At 50.7% G+C, this 15,024-nt stretch overlaps 1 protein-coding gene across 2 annotated transcripts in view; it reads right to left on the reverse strand.

Annotated features, from left to right (window-relative positions):
* LOC116942080 (ephrin-A2-like) overlaps nucleotides 1-15,024 on the reverse strand; it is a 41,359-nt gene that overhangs the window by 24,925 nt on the left and 1,410 nt on the right. The gene's annotated exons all lie outside the window — the stretch shown is intronic.

A 15,024-nucleotide genomic window follows, 5' to 3' on the forward strand; every position in this document is an offset into this window, starting at 1 on the left:
CCCCACACACACATCTCTCCACGTGATCCACCAACCCCCCCCCCACACACATCTCTCCACGTGATCCACCAACCCCCACACACATCTCTCCACGTGATCCACCAACCCCCCCCAACACATCCTCTCCACGTGATCCACCAACCCCCCCCCCCCACACACACACATCTCTCCACGTGATCCACCAACCCCACACACACATCTCTCCACGTGATCCACCAACCCCCCCCCCCCACACATCTCTCCACGTGATCCACCAACCCCCCCCCCCACACACACATCTCTCCAACGTGATCCACCAACCCCCCCCCCCCAAACATCTCTCCACGTGATCCACCAACCCCCCCCCACCCCCACAGCCTCCACAGCGGCTGGATCGCAACGAGGACTGGGTCAGGCGTGCGGAGGGTGGGGGGGGGCTGGAAGGAGGAGGGTGGGGGGGTGTGAGTTAGGGGGCACTTGCGAAAGGGGCTTAAAATGGGGATTAGAAGGGGGGGGTCCACCAGAGGAGGCGGTAGAGGGGGGCTGTATGGGGGGCGGGGGGGGGGCTGTAATTCCCCCTAAAAGGTCTTTTAGTCCCTCTTCATCTCCAAGTTTGCTCTTCCCAAGGCGCTCCGCGCGGCATTAGTTGTTGGTTTTTCCCCCCCTGCCCCCCCCCCCCCACCGTCTTTGTGTCCCCATTCTGTGCTTTGTGCGATTCGCAATTTCGCGGCGCTGTTTGCCGTCCTTTAAGCAAATCCCGGCCGCTTTGTTCCGCCGTAGTGGTCCGCGTCGAGAGAGAGGGAGAGTTGAGGGGGTGGGTGGGTGGGTGGGGGGCTCCGTGATGGGGAGGGGAGACAATGAGCCGCGGGGTGGGGGCTTCCTGGAGGTCACGGTTTGATGGAGGACGGCTCGTGGCTCGTCCGCATCGGTTGGACGCCGGGCAGAGGCTTCGTTGTGTCACCGTCACCAGCGGCACTCTGGTCGTCGTTACAGCGCTCAAGTTAACGACAACTTTTACATATTCCACGCGCCCATGGCATAGCAAGCTGCTCGGGATCATCATTGGCACCATCAGTGTCGTGATCATCGTTCTCATGGTCATTGTTGTCATCGCCGTCGCCAGAACACTGTGTACACAAAAAAAGTGTCCCTGGGTAGTAAGTGTTATTTCCGAATTGCTTATGCCTCGAAAGTACAGAAAATGGCGATTATTAATTGCATAAGCAATTAAAAAAATAACACTTACTACCCAGGGACAAAAATCGTGTGACATAGTGAATTATCATCGACACCACCACCACCACCACCATCGCTTCACCATCACGACTGTCACCTTCAGAACTGGCCCTGGGGGGCGAGGCCCGTCAGTGGGGGTTGGGGAAGTGAACGCCACGGCCGGACAGATCGCAGAACCTGGCGGTCGGTGTCAGCGATGGGACGGGCAGCCACAGGGGGAGCGACGGAGCGCCGAGCTCACGTTCAGGTGCTGCAAGGATCGGTGGATCGATTGAGGCATCGGAGGATCGCGACAGGTGGCAGTGGTGGATTGGGGAGGCCTTCATCCAGCAGTGGAGTGACCATGGCTGTCGCCGCCGCCGCCGCCGACGACGACGATAACAACGAAGAGGCTCTCGCGGTTAATAACGGACGTTGATTGATTTTATAACGACTCGGCCGGCCTTGTGATCGCCAAACCAACAGTGGTTATTTTCTCATTTATCAAGGGGAGGGGGACACCGTCCACGGGAATTCTGGGCTCCCGGCAACGAGAATTCGAACTCCGTGTCCCGGGCCTGTGCGCGGGTTTTGTTTGGGGTTTTCGGGGTTTTTTTTTGGTCGACCGCATGAGCCACTTTGAAAGGGCGGAGGTCACGGGCCTCGTGGTAGGACACACGGGCGTTCCGGAGCAGCGGCAAATTCGTGTCCGAGGGTCTGCACGGGTCGCGGCGTCGGACTTCAAACGTGCGCGGCGAGTCCTCGCCCAACGCGGCAAGGGAGATGCGTCAAGCGAAAAAAACGATTTCCCCACAGAAATAGTTTGCGAGATTCGATGCACGGCGACTACGACTCCTACGCACACAGAGGGAGACAGCGGGACGGATAACTGCGGGTACGCCGCCGAGTTACGGTATCATTCCGCGTACCGCATCACGCCGCTCAAGAAAGTAGCCCGTCATCAACCGCTCAGAAAGCGCGTTATTACGGCGTGTGAAAAATGTTCCCGAATGGAAGAGGCGCTTTCTAGCGAAAACGCGTTATGAACACCGCCCGTTAAGTGAGAACTTACCCAATATATATAAAAGATAATTGTAATGTCCTCCCCCCCCCCCCCCCCCCCCGATCACTGCCGTCAGCGTTGCTTCGTCGTCACGAGACAAGGAATCCGTTGGGAAATCTCACCGAGCCGCGCTACCTCCACGGTACGGTGACGAGATGTGAACTACCTCGCCTGGTACACAGGAGGTCATGGATTCGTTCCCATGTGTGTCTCTCTCTCTGCCCGTGGTTGCGTGGATTTTTCCTCCGGGTCCTCCGTTTTTTCCCTCCGCGTGTAGAATCAACAACACCACGCGTTCAGAGTATTCGGTGCTGCCCATCTGCACGTGATGACGAGCCACTTCGTTGAGCTGTCATTTGTGGCCAGGTCGCTTCTGAAAAAGAGCTATTTGAATTAAAAGAGAAATTGCTTCAGAGTTTATAGAACGTGACTCACGGAAGTGGATATCACAGAGCAAAGTCCGAGATTGCTGTTTCTTCTTCAAGTGGGAACTGGTCCACACAGAGTAGAGGGCATCGCCTTCTCACTCGTTCTGCCATTCGAGACGAATGTTCGACGCGCCACGGCCAGACCGGTGTATTACAGGCGCACTCCTCCTGTGACCCAGCACTACTGTGGAGGCAGCTGCGAGGGTTGGTGGGTCACCGGCACAGATGGGTTGCGAAACAGCCCTTCTGCGTAGAGGCGGAGCCGTACCATGGCTAATATCATCTGCCCCTTCTGAATGGGATACAGTGTTGCCCCCTCGCACGCGTGCGTTTTTTCTGGTCGCTCTGTGTCCTCCCACGTGTACAAACACTCAATAATTGGCTGAAAACATCTAAATATCACTAACACACACTCACTAACAAGCTTATAGCCTATTAACAGACTGTAGGGGCAAGTGCTGTTAGCGAGCGCCTATGAAGGCCGGCACGGCACACGAGGGGGTGGGTGGCGAACACCACGCCCGACCGCCTTTGTCTCCCCAGTGGCGACATTTACACATTGCACCAGGTACTCATTAAGGCTGAGTCGACCTAGGGGAGGCTCATGACCGGTTCAGATAATCGTCACTGGCGTTGGTCGCGAGCGAGAATCGAACTCGGACCACCGGGGTCCGCAAGTGCAGCGTAGCGCTACCCGCTACACCGCCGCTCCCTCCTCTCACTCGCAACAAACAAAGATCCCCCCTATAATAGCCTTCAACAGATGTAAGGGCAAGTGCTGTTAGTGAGTAGCCCCTATGAAGGCCGGAACAGTACACGACGGGGTGAGTGGCCAGCACCACGCCCGACCGCCTTTGTCTCCCCACAGCCACTCTCACACTCTGCAGAACAGGGGGAGAGAACTCACAAACTCCGAGCGGAAAGGCGCCCGAGTTGGGAATCAAACCCAGGCAGGTTATTGCTGCTCGGCACGAGTGCTGCCACTGCTGCCCACACGTTCCTGCGGGTGAGAGTAATCCTCCCATGTCCTCACCCCAAATCTCCCAATTACAGCGTCAATTACACCTCACAGTCACGCCACACCAATGACCCAGCAGGGCCGACCGTGCCCACACACACGTGGGGCACACCACACTTTGGACCCCCCGGACTCATTATTACGGTTTGCAGTGTTGAAATGTATATTTTATATTCAGCATGATTATTGTTTTGATTTAAAGCTTTCGTTACTGCAGGGATTCATATTCTTGGTTCTTTCGGTAAAGTCACGTAGAAGGGAAACAATAAAATAATAAAAATATAAAACAATAAAATTCTCACGACGTTTCGACTGCAACACAAGCAATCATCATCAGGTGTGAAAACCACAGCAAAAAAAAGTGGCTAACGTAAAAAAAAAACGCCACTTTTTTCAAATTTTCTTGCTGTGGTTTTCACACCTGTTGTTGATTGCTTGTGTTGCAGTCGAAACGTCGTGAAAAATTTATTGTTTTATATTTTTACAATTTTATTGTTTCCCTTCTACGTGACTTTACCGAAAGAACCAAGAATATCATTATTGTTGTTGTTGGTGGTGGTTTGATTGGTGCCGCAGTGGTGAGATGTTAACTATCTCGCTAGGTATACAGGAGGTCGTGAATTCGATCCTGACCCTGACGCCTGCTGCTGTATATTTTGAGTTTGTGGTGTCTCTCTCCCCGTGGTTTCATGGATTTTTATCCGAGTCCTCCGGTTTTTCCCTCCACGTTTAGAATCAACATCAGCACGCGTTTAGAGTATTTTGCTGCTATAAATGTCCACGTTATTAGTCACTTCGTTGAGCTATTATTTGCGGCCAGGTCGCTTCTGAAAAAAAGCTACAGTATATATCTTAGTGGGCCTTACCTGGTAAAATAATTTTTTTCCACAGTTTAATAGTTTGAAGGATACTGAAACGATGGTGCAGCGGTTTGTGAGCTTCACTACAAACTCAGCAACCTGCGTTCGATAACCAGCCACGGCTAACATCAATGGCGAATGATACCTGAACTGCTTCTTAGGAGTTCCCCCTTACCCCACCGACTTTCACCGACCCGTACGAACCAGAATGGTGAAGTATGGTCGAACAACACTGCACGGCGCGGTGAGGTCTCCATCCAGCATTGGATCGCCAGAGGTGTAATTATTGATTTACTTGTTGTCGAGGTAATTATTGTAATTTGCATATCCATGTTGTTCATCGTTGGCGAGACGCTCAACACGTGACCGGTTAAGTTCCTGTTTGACTACGGCCCTGCAGACGGAACAACGAGACGGGCAGCTGGATAGAGGTAGAACAGGACCAGGGTTGGTGTTGGGACCAGGGTTGGTGTTGGGACCAGGGTTGGTGTTGTGACCAGGGTTGGTGTTGGGACCAGGGTTAGTGTTGTGACCAGGGTTGGTGTTGTGACCAGGGTTGGTGTTGGGACCAGGGTTGGTGTTGGGACCTAGGTTGGTGTTGAGCTAGGGTTGGTGTTGGGACCAGGGTTGGTGTTGTGACCAGGAATGGTGTTGGGACCAGGGCTAGTGTTGGAACCAGGGTTAGTGTTGGGACCAGGGTTAGTGTTGGGACTGGGACCAGGGCTAGTGTTGGGACCAGGGTTGGTGTTGGGACCAGGGCTGGTGTTGGGACCAGGGTTAGTGTTGAGACCAGGGTTAGTGTTGTAACCAGGGTTGGTGTTGTGACCAGGGTTGGTGTTGGGACCAGGGTTGGTGTTGGGACCTGGGTTGGTGTTGAGCTAGGGTTGGTGTTGGGACCAGGGTTGGTGTTGTGACCAGGATTGGTGTTGGGACCAGGGCTAGTGTTGGAACCAGGGTTAGTGTTGGGACCAGGGTTAGTGTTGGGACCAGGGTTAGTGTTGGGACTGGGACCAGGGCTAGTGTTGGGACCAGGGTTGGTGTTGGGACCAAGGCTGGTGTTGGGACCAGGGTTGGTGTTGGGACCAGGGTTAGTGTTGTGACCAGGGTTAGCGTTGGGACCAGGGTTGGCGTTGGGACCAGGGTTAGTGTTGTGACCAGGGTTGGTGTTGGGACCAGGGTTGGTGTTGGGACCAGGGTTGGTGTTGGGCAAGGTTCGTGTTGGGACCAGGGTTAGTGTTGAGCTAGGGTTGTGTTAGGGCTAGGATTAGTTTTGGGCAAGGTTAATGTTGGGCATGGGTTAGTGTTGAACTAGGGTTGTGTTAGGGCTAGGGTTGTGTTAGGGCTAAGATTAGTGTTAGGGCTAGGATTAGTGTTGGGCAAGGTTAGTGTTGAGCTAGGGTTGTGTTAGGGCTAGGGTTAGTGTTGGGCATGGGTTAGTGTTAAGCCAGGGTTGTGTTAGGGCTAGGGTAGTGTTAGGGCTAGGATTAGTGTTGGGCAAGGTTAGTGTTGTGACCAGGGTTAGTGCTGAGCCAGGGTTGTGTTAGGGCTAGGATTAGTGTTGGGACGATGGCTAGCGCTCAGTTTAATGTTTGGGCTCTGGTTAAGGCTAAAGATTAGTACGAGGGTGAGTGTTGGGGCTAAGGGTGAGTGTTTGGGGGCGAGGGTTGTGTAAATATTTACCACTGGCTGGGTAACTACATAAATCTCCGCTGTGGTGACACACACCCACACTCACTCACACCCACACTCACACCCACTCACCCCTCCCCCACTCTCTCCCACCCACCCCCTCGGGCTCGCGAAAGGCGTCTGACCAGCGGCTCCAGCCAAAGCAGGGCACGGTGTAGCTGTGTGTAGGGTGTGTGGTATGTGTGTGTGGGTTGTGTTAGCTGTGTGTGTAGGGTGTGTGGTATGTGTGTGTGTGGATTATGTGTTAGGTGTGTGTGGGTTGTGTTAGGTGTGTGTGTAGGGTGTGTGGTATGTGTGTGTGTGTGGATTATGTGTTAGGTGTGTGTGGGTTGTGTTAGGTGTGTGTAGGGTGTGTGGTATGTGTGTGTGTGTGGATTATGTGTTAGGTGTGTGTAGGTTGTGTTATGTGTGTGGCTTGTGTGTTAGGTGTGTGTGGGTTGTGTTAGGTGTGTGTGTAGGTTGTGTTATGTGTGTGGCTTGTGTGTTAGGTGTGTGTGGGTTGTGTTAGGTGTGTGTGTGTGTGTAGGGTGTGTGGTATGTGTTTGTGTGTGGATTATGTGTTAGGTGTGTGTGGGTTGTGTTAGGTGTGTGTGTGTAGGTTGTGTTATGTGTGTGGCTTGTGTGTTAGGTGTGTGTGGGTTGTGTTAGGTGTGTGTGTGTAGGGTGTGTGGTATGTGTGTGTGTGGATTGTGTGTTAGGTGTGTGTGGGTTGTGTTAGGTGTATGTGTGTAGGTTGTGTTATGTGTGTGGCTTGTGTGTTAGGTGTGTGTGTGTGTAGGGTGTGTGGTATGTGTGTGTGTGGATTATGTGTTAGGTGTGTGTGGGTTGTGTTAGGTGTGTGTGTAGGTTGTGTTGTGTGTGTGTAGGTTGTGTTATGTGTGTGTGGCTTGTGTGTTAGGTGTGTGTGGGTTGTGTTAGGTGTGTGTGTGTGTAGGGTGTGTGGTATGTGTGTGTGGATTATGTGTTAGGTGTGTGTGTAGGTTGTGTTGTGTGTGTGTAGGTTGTGTTATGTGTGTGTGGCTTGTGTGTTAGGTGTGTGTAGGTCAAGGCCGTAGCCATGGAGTCAACATTAGGGGGGACCAAATCTTCCAGGGGGTCTGGGGGTCTCCCCCCCCCCCCCCCAGAAAAATAATAGTTTTAAAACTAATTTCCTGCCTACAATATTAAACAATTAACGAACACATGGGATGGACTTTTTATTTTATTTTTTAACAACAATGTCTAATCGTGTATATTGTATTCCATTGCTCTGTTTTTTTATTTTTTACCTTTTGTTGTTTCATTGTATGTAATGGCAGAGATTAGGGATTAATAAAGTACAACCATAACTACAATCATATAAACATACATCTATTTTATAGAAATATATTGGGGGGGGGGGGGGGAAATTTTGAGCATATTTGAATATTCGGGGGGATGTGTCCCCCCGAATATTTATCATAATTACGGCCTTGGAGTAGGTTGTGTGTCGGTTATGTGTTAAGTGTGTGTGTGTGTGGATTGTGTTTAGTGTGTGTGGATTGTGTTAGATGTGTGTAGATTGTGTGTCTGGTGTGTGTCCAACAAGTATTTACCTCACCCTAATCTGACAAATGTGATAAATTACCCACTGGAGGCTCGTGACTAATTACGTCTTAACATCATTTCCCAACTTCTTGGTTCTTTCGGTAAAGTCACGTAGAAGGGAAAAAAATAACGTAATAAAATTAAATTCTCACGACATACGCTGCCAAGCTTGGCAGTGTTCATTGGAGCGCCGTCTTCCCGGCAGTTCTGCTTCTTCACCTGAGGAAGGCTACTTGTGTTGTGGCCGAAACGTCGTGAGAATTTTATTTTATTACGTTTGATTTTTATTATTTTATTATTTCCCTTCTACGTGACTTTACCGAAAGAACCAAGAAGATGAATCCCTGCAGTCACGAAAGCTTTAAATCGAAAACATTTCCCAAATAACACGTGCACACAACGTTTGACAGATTGCCGTCAACACGTGGCGCGCATTCGTCATAACTTTATTTCGGTGCGCGCGTGCGTGTGTGTTTGTTGCGTACACGCGAATAGCTAAGCCTCTGTGTGACCATATGTCATGGACCTTGCTGAGATCGCAGAAAGCAAAGCAGATTTGAGACTGGACAGTGCTTGGATGGGCGATCACCACCACCAACAAGTGCTGGATGATCCTCGTAGCAAAAGTAGCTACATATGTAGTAGCTACGGGCCCCACACTTTCAAGGGCCCCGCGCTAAATGCTTTCAAGCTATCAATTCCGGTTCAGTAATTCTGCACTTGCTCTATTACTATAGTACTATACTGCCTTCACATTTTATGAACAGACTGGGTGTTTAAGGTTAGCGATTTTTCGTATTATCTGGCTGTATAGCAAATGAAAAAAAAACAATTAATTCACCATGCAAGTACAAATTTACGTGTTTTAATATTTACGTATTTTTTTTTGTATTCCTGCTACAGGCCCCGCACTAGCTTAATCCTGCACTGATCACCAATACACAACAGGCTTCTATATGCCCGCGACTGCTGCTACGGCGTGTACGATGGTGGGCAGCGGTAAGTCCCGACAGCAAAGCCTACTGCTCTGCACGTATTTTCCGGAGCTCGGGCCCGGACAGCGCCGTAAGAAATCAAGCCCTCATTATTTACTCACAAAACTATAAATATACCCGGACAACCGTCTCATTCACATGTCCATCTCTCAAGATATATATTTTTTAAAAACCATATATACCGTATGGGACTGTACTTATACGAGCGGGTCTCTGCCTGTGTGGTATATACGAGCGGGTCGTGAACCATCCCATCAGCCCCGCGGACTTCTGGCTGCGCGGAGTAACTTCAGCGGCGCGTTATTCGGTAGAGGCAAAAAATGCCTGGATCGGTTTTTTAACATCAGCAGCGTTAGACTTTGCTCGTATCAACAATGCTGGTGAAGTGTCCAGGGGTGTTGTAGCCAATGACCCTCTCTCTCCCTTGTTGGATACGGGTCCAGGTTAGGCGCAGAATGATATAAAACACAACATAATAACACGACTGCAAGTGGGGAGCGGTGGCGCGTGGACTGCGCTACAAGTCGCGCTCACGGCCAACTTTAGTGACGAATATCCGAACCAGTCGTGGGTCTCCCCCTAGGTCAGCTCAGCCCTAGATCAGTACAGTACGTGTAAAAACACATCAGCATGGGGAGACGAGGAGGGCCAGTCGCGGTGCTGGCCACCCACCCCCTGAACAGGGACTCGCTAACAGTGTTCGCCCTAGCGGGCCCTTAATGGCTACAGAAGGGGGAATTTTGGCTTCGCGTCTCTGAGTATGTTTCTATGTATGTCACTGTGTATCTGTGGGGAGCGGTGGCGTAGCGGTTAGCGCGCTCCGCTACGAACCCGGCGACCCGAGTTCGATTCCCGCTCACGGCCAACACCGGTGACGATTATCTGAACCGGTCCTGGGCCTCCCCTAGGTCGACTCAGCCTCAAATGAGTACCCGGTGCGGTGTGTAAACATCGCCACTGGGGAGACAAAGGCGGCGGGCGTGGTGTTGGCCACCCACCCCCTCGTGTACCGTGCCGGATTTCATAGGTGCTCGCTAACAGCACTTGCCCCAACAGTCTGTTAAGGCTATGCGTAGACACACGTTCGCACATGTGATTTACCACACTCGTGCTAAACTGCCGCGGGGCAATGTGTGACATTCGGCTGACGCACGCGCCCATGGTGATGATGGCTGTGATGATGGCGAAAGTGTATTTTAATGATGCTGAAAGCGCATTTTGCGTCGGTAGTTATGATGAGGATGGTAGTAATGGTATGATAGTAATGGTATGATGACGATGTAGATTATGCGTATGTATTTTGAACTTCTTTCGCAGCGTACGTAGCCAACCAACAATATGCAGTAAATATTGTTGTTGTTGGTGGTGGTTGTTGTTGGTGGTGGTTGTGGTAGTGATGATGATTGTAGTGGTAATGGTAATGGCAGTGGAAGTTAGTGGTGGTCATGATGGTGGTAATGTTTGTGGTGGTGATGATGATGAAGGCAATTGTTGTTGTTGATGATGATGACGGTAACGCGAGTGATTATGTCAATGGTGGTTATGTTTGTGACGACGATGGTGGTAATGATGACGATGGTGTTGGTTGTAGAAGGTGTGACGATGATGTGGATGCTAATGAGGATATCGCTGATGCTAACGAGCACGAGACTCGTGGTGACGGTGGTAGTGATGGCTTTACATTCCCACGCTAAAGTTCTTCCTCATGCTGCAGCCCGTCATGCGTCACCCATCACCCATCACCTGTCACCTGTCACCCCCGGGGGGGGGGGGCTATCCAACTCAGCTCTCCGCGAGACAGACATGACGTGGGAACACGGGGATACACGCAGAACACAAAGACAAAGATCCCCCGTGGAGCCTTAACAGAATGTTGACGCAAGTGCTGTTCGCGAGAGACCTATGGGAGTGGTATAGCCGGCACCACGCCCGGCCGCCTTTGTATCCCCAGTGTTAATGTATTACCCATCGCGTTAAGGTACTCGTTTGAAGCTCTGTCGACCTCGTCGAGACACAGGAACAGTTTTTATTTCGCCACTGATGTTGGTCATGAACGGGAATCTAACTCGGGTTGCCAGGTTTGTAGCGGTACGTGCTTCCCACTTATAACAATGACACACTCACGCGATAACACAACACTCACACTGACATTGATAGGCATTCTGATAACACACACACACTCATACACTAATACAGACACTTACACACTGATGAACATAACGATAACATAGACAAACACACACACAGACACGCACACACTCATGGGCATAGGGTAAACACACGCACACACTCATACACACTGATACACACACAGGCACGCACACACTCATGCACATACTGATAACACACACGTACATTGATACACACAGGCACGCAAACACTGATGGACATACCGATAATCCTCTCACACGCACAGAATGCACGCACACACACACAGAATGCACACACACACAGAATGCACACACACAGAATGCACACACACACAGGTGAGCCGTCACAGGTAAGGCTATCGCAGGAGTCCATAGTCCACCTCCAACGGTGGTGGCGCGTGTGATCGTTGTGCACGCGCGTGCTTATGTGGAGCGGTGGCGCAGTGGTTAGTCCACTCCTCGTACACTGATACACACAGATACACAGTGGTTAGTCCACCACTCGTACACTGATACACACAGATACGTAGTGGTTAGTCCACCACTCGTACACTGATACACACAGATACACAGTGGTTAGTCCACCACTCGTACACTGATACACACAGATACACAGTGGTTAGTCCACCACTCGTACACTGATACACACAGATACACAGTGGTTAGTCCACCACTCGTACACTGATACACACAGATACGTAGTGGTTAGTCCACCACTCGTACACTGATACACAGATACGCAGTGGTTAGTCCACCACTCGTACACTGATACACACAGATACGTAGTGGTTAGTCCACCACTCGTACACTGATACACACAGATACGTAGTGGTTAGTCCACCACTCGTACACTGATACACACAGATACGTAGTGGTTAGTCCACTACTCCTACACTGATACACACAGATACGTAGTGGTTAGTCCACCACTCGTACACTGATACACACAGATACGTAGTGGTTAGTCCACCACTCGTACACTGATACACACAGATACACAGTGGTTAGTCCACCACTCGTACACTGATACACACAGATACACAGTGGTTAGTCCACCACTCGTACACTGATACACACAGATACGTAGTGGTTAGTCCACCACTCGTACACTGATACACACAGATACGTAGTGGTTAGTCCACCACTCGTACACTGATACACACAGATACGTAGTGGTTAGTCCACCACTCGTACACTGATACACACAGATACACAGTGGTTAGTCCACCACTCGTACACTGATACACACAGATACGTAGTGGTTAGTCCACCACTCGTACACTGATACACACAGATACGTAGTGGTTAGTCCACTGATACACACAGATACGTAGTGGTTAGTCCACCACTCGTACACTGATACACACAGATACGTAGTGGTTAGTCCACCACTCGTACACTGATACACACATATACGTAGTGGTGAGTCCACCACTCGTACACTGATACACACAGATACGTAGTGGTTAGTCCACTGATACACACAGATACGTAGTGGTTAGTCCACCACTCGTACACTGATACACACAGATACGTAGTGGTTAGTCCACCACTCGTACACTGATACACACAGATACGTAGTGGTTAGTCCACTACTCGTACACTGATACACACAGATACGTAGTGGTTAGTCCACTACTCGTACCCTGATACACACAGATACACAGTGGTTAGTCCACTGATACACACAGATACGCAGTGGTTAGTCCACCACTCGTACACTGATACACACAGATACACGGTGGTTAGTCCACCACTCGTACACTGATACACACAGATACACAGTGGTTAGTCCACCACTCGTACCCTGATACACACAGATACACAGTGGTTAGTCCACTACTCGTACCCTGATACACACAGATACACAGTGGTTAGTCCACTACTCGTACCCTGATACACACAGATACGTAGTGGTCAGTCCACTACTCGTACCCTGATACACAGATACGTAGTGGTTAGTCCACCACTCGTACACTGATACACACAGATACACAGTGGTTAGTCCACCACTCGTACACTGATACACACAGATACGTAGTGGTTAGTCCACTGATACACACAGATACGTAGTGGTTAGTCCACTACTCGTACCCTGATACACACAGATACGTAGTGGTTAGTCCACCACTCGTACACTGATACACACAGATACACAGTGGTTAGTCCACTGATACACACAGATACGCAGTGGTTAGTCCACTACTCGTACCCTGATACACAGATACACAGTGGTTAGTCCACTACTCGTACCCTGATACACAGATACACAGTGGTTAGTCCACTACTCGTACCCTGATACACACAGATACGTAGTGGTTAGTCCACCACTCGTACACTGATACACACAGATACGCAGTGGTTAGTCCACTGATACACACAGATACACAGTGGTTAGTCCGCTGCGCTCTGAACCCGTCGACCAGAGTTAGATTCCCGCTCACGACCAATCGGTGCTGCGCCTCCTCTAGGTCGACTCGGCCTTAAATAAGTACCTGGTACGGTGTGCAAACATCAGCACTGGAGAGACAAAGGCGGCCGGTCGTGATACGAGCCCCCCCACCCACCCCTTCACCGCCCTTAATAGGTGCTCACGAACACCAACATGCACACGGCTACACGTGAGTTATTCGCACCTCTCCGTACGTTTGAGCTCGTACGGACCCGTTGGACGAGCAGAGGAAACCTTGACCACTTTCTGTCGGCTTCAGCGTCACACTCTACGGTAGGCGACACCTCGAGCGGGCCATGTGGAGCTCGTCCTGGAGGGGAACCACCACCCCCCACCCCCTCCCACTCTCCTCCTCGTCCGTGTCTTCACTTGTAGGGGAACATATCTTAAGAGGAAGGTTTTTTTGTTTTTTACACAGACCGCCCCTGCTCTAAAGCAGGAGGACTCGGCTCTTATGGCTCTAGCAACCAACAATAACGAGAAAAGGCATTGTGTGTGTTTGTGTGTTCCAATTCGGCGAAACACTCAATGGCGACAATTGGAGAGCCCCAACGCAACGTGAAGACGTCTGAGACGGTGGTTCACTCGATTAACGACTGCCACGAAGCAGTCCTTAACGAGCCACCGCATGCTGGCTCCGGAGTCGCAGTTTGCCGACTCCTGCCCATGGTGAACTAGACTTCCATGGTAAACTGAACTCCCATGGTAAACTGAACTCCCATGGTAAACTGGCCTCCCATGGTAAACTGAATTCCCATGGTAAACTGAACTCCCATGGTAAACTGGCCTCCCATGGTAAACTGAATTCCCATGGTAAACTGAACTCCCATGGTAAACTGAATTCCCATGGTAAACTGAACTCCCATGGTAAACTGGACTCGCATTGTAAACTGAACTCGCATTGTAAACTGGACTCCCATGGTAAACTGGACTCCCATGTTCAGGGGTCGGCAACCAAAGTAACAAGAAGAGACATTTTTGTTCAAATTCGGCGAGGTAAAAACAGAAAGCCCCCAAGTCAAGATTCCAAGAGGCGCCCTGCAGTCGTCCTTCAAGAGCGGCTCCCGATCCGCAGGTTGCCGACCGCTGCTGCAGCCCTTCCAGAACGTCAGTGGGACTGGCCTCAGACACTCACTCGACCGCGAAGTTGCCAACTTCCACGAAACCCCACAACTTCATCATTACCGCCGTCGCGATAACACAACCCGCCGTTGCACATCGAGTGGCGGAAGCTCCGCGTTCCCATTCCGGGATAAGTCCATCCGTCATTAATGCGGATTTACGAAGCCGCATCCAGCTTTAGCGACCCCTGAATGATGATAATGATGATGAGATCGGCCTTAATAGGCGCTCGCTAACAACGATTGCCCCAACAGCACAGCCAGGCTCAAAGTGTGCACACGTTGATTGTTGTGCGCGTGTGCACGTGTGTAGAAATGTGTTCACAGGCGTGCGTGTGAATGCTGGTGCGTTGCCCTTTGCACATGCGTGTTCACGTGATCGCACACGCGTGTGTGTTCTCGTGTTTAGCGACACTTGTTTGTGTACAGGTGAGTGAACAGGTGAGCGTCTGTACAGGTGAGTGTATATGTGAGTGTACAGGCGAGCG

Source organism: Petromyzon marinus, chromosome 13 (genome assembly GCF_048934315.1).
Source record: "Petromyzon marinus isolate PM22_M1 ecotype Great Lakes invasive population chromosome 13, UKy_Petmar_22M1.pri1.0, whole genome shotgun sequence".
In the NCBI taxonomy this organism is placed as follows: Eukaryota; Metazoa; Chordata; class Hyperoartia; order Petromyzontiformes; family Petromyzontidae; genus Petromyzon; species Petromyzon marinus.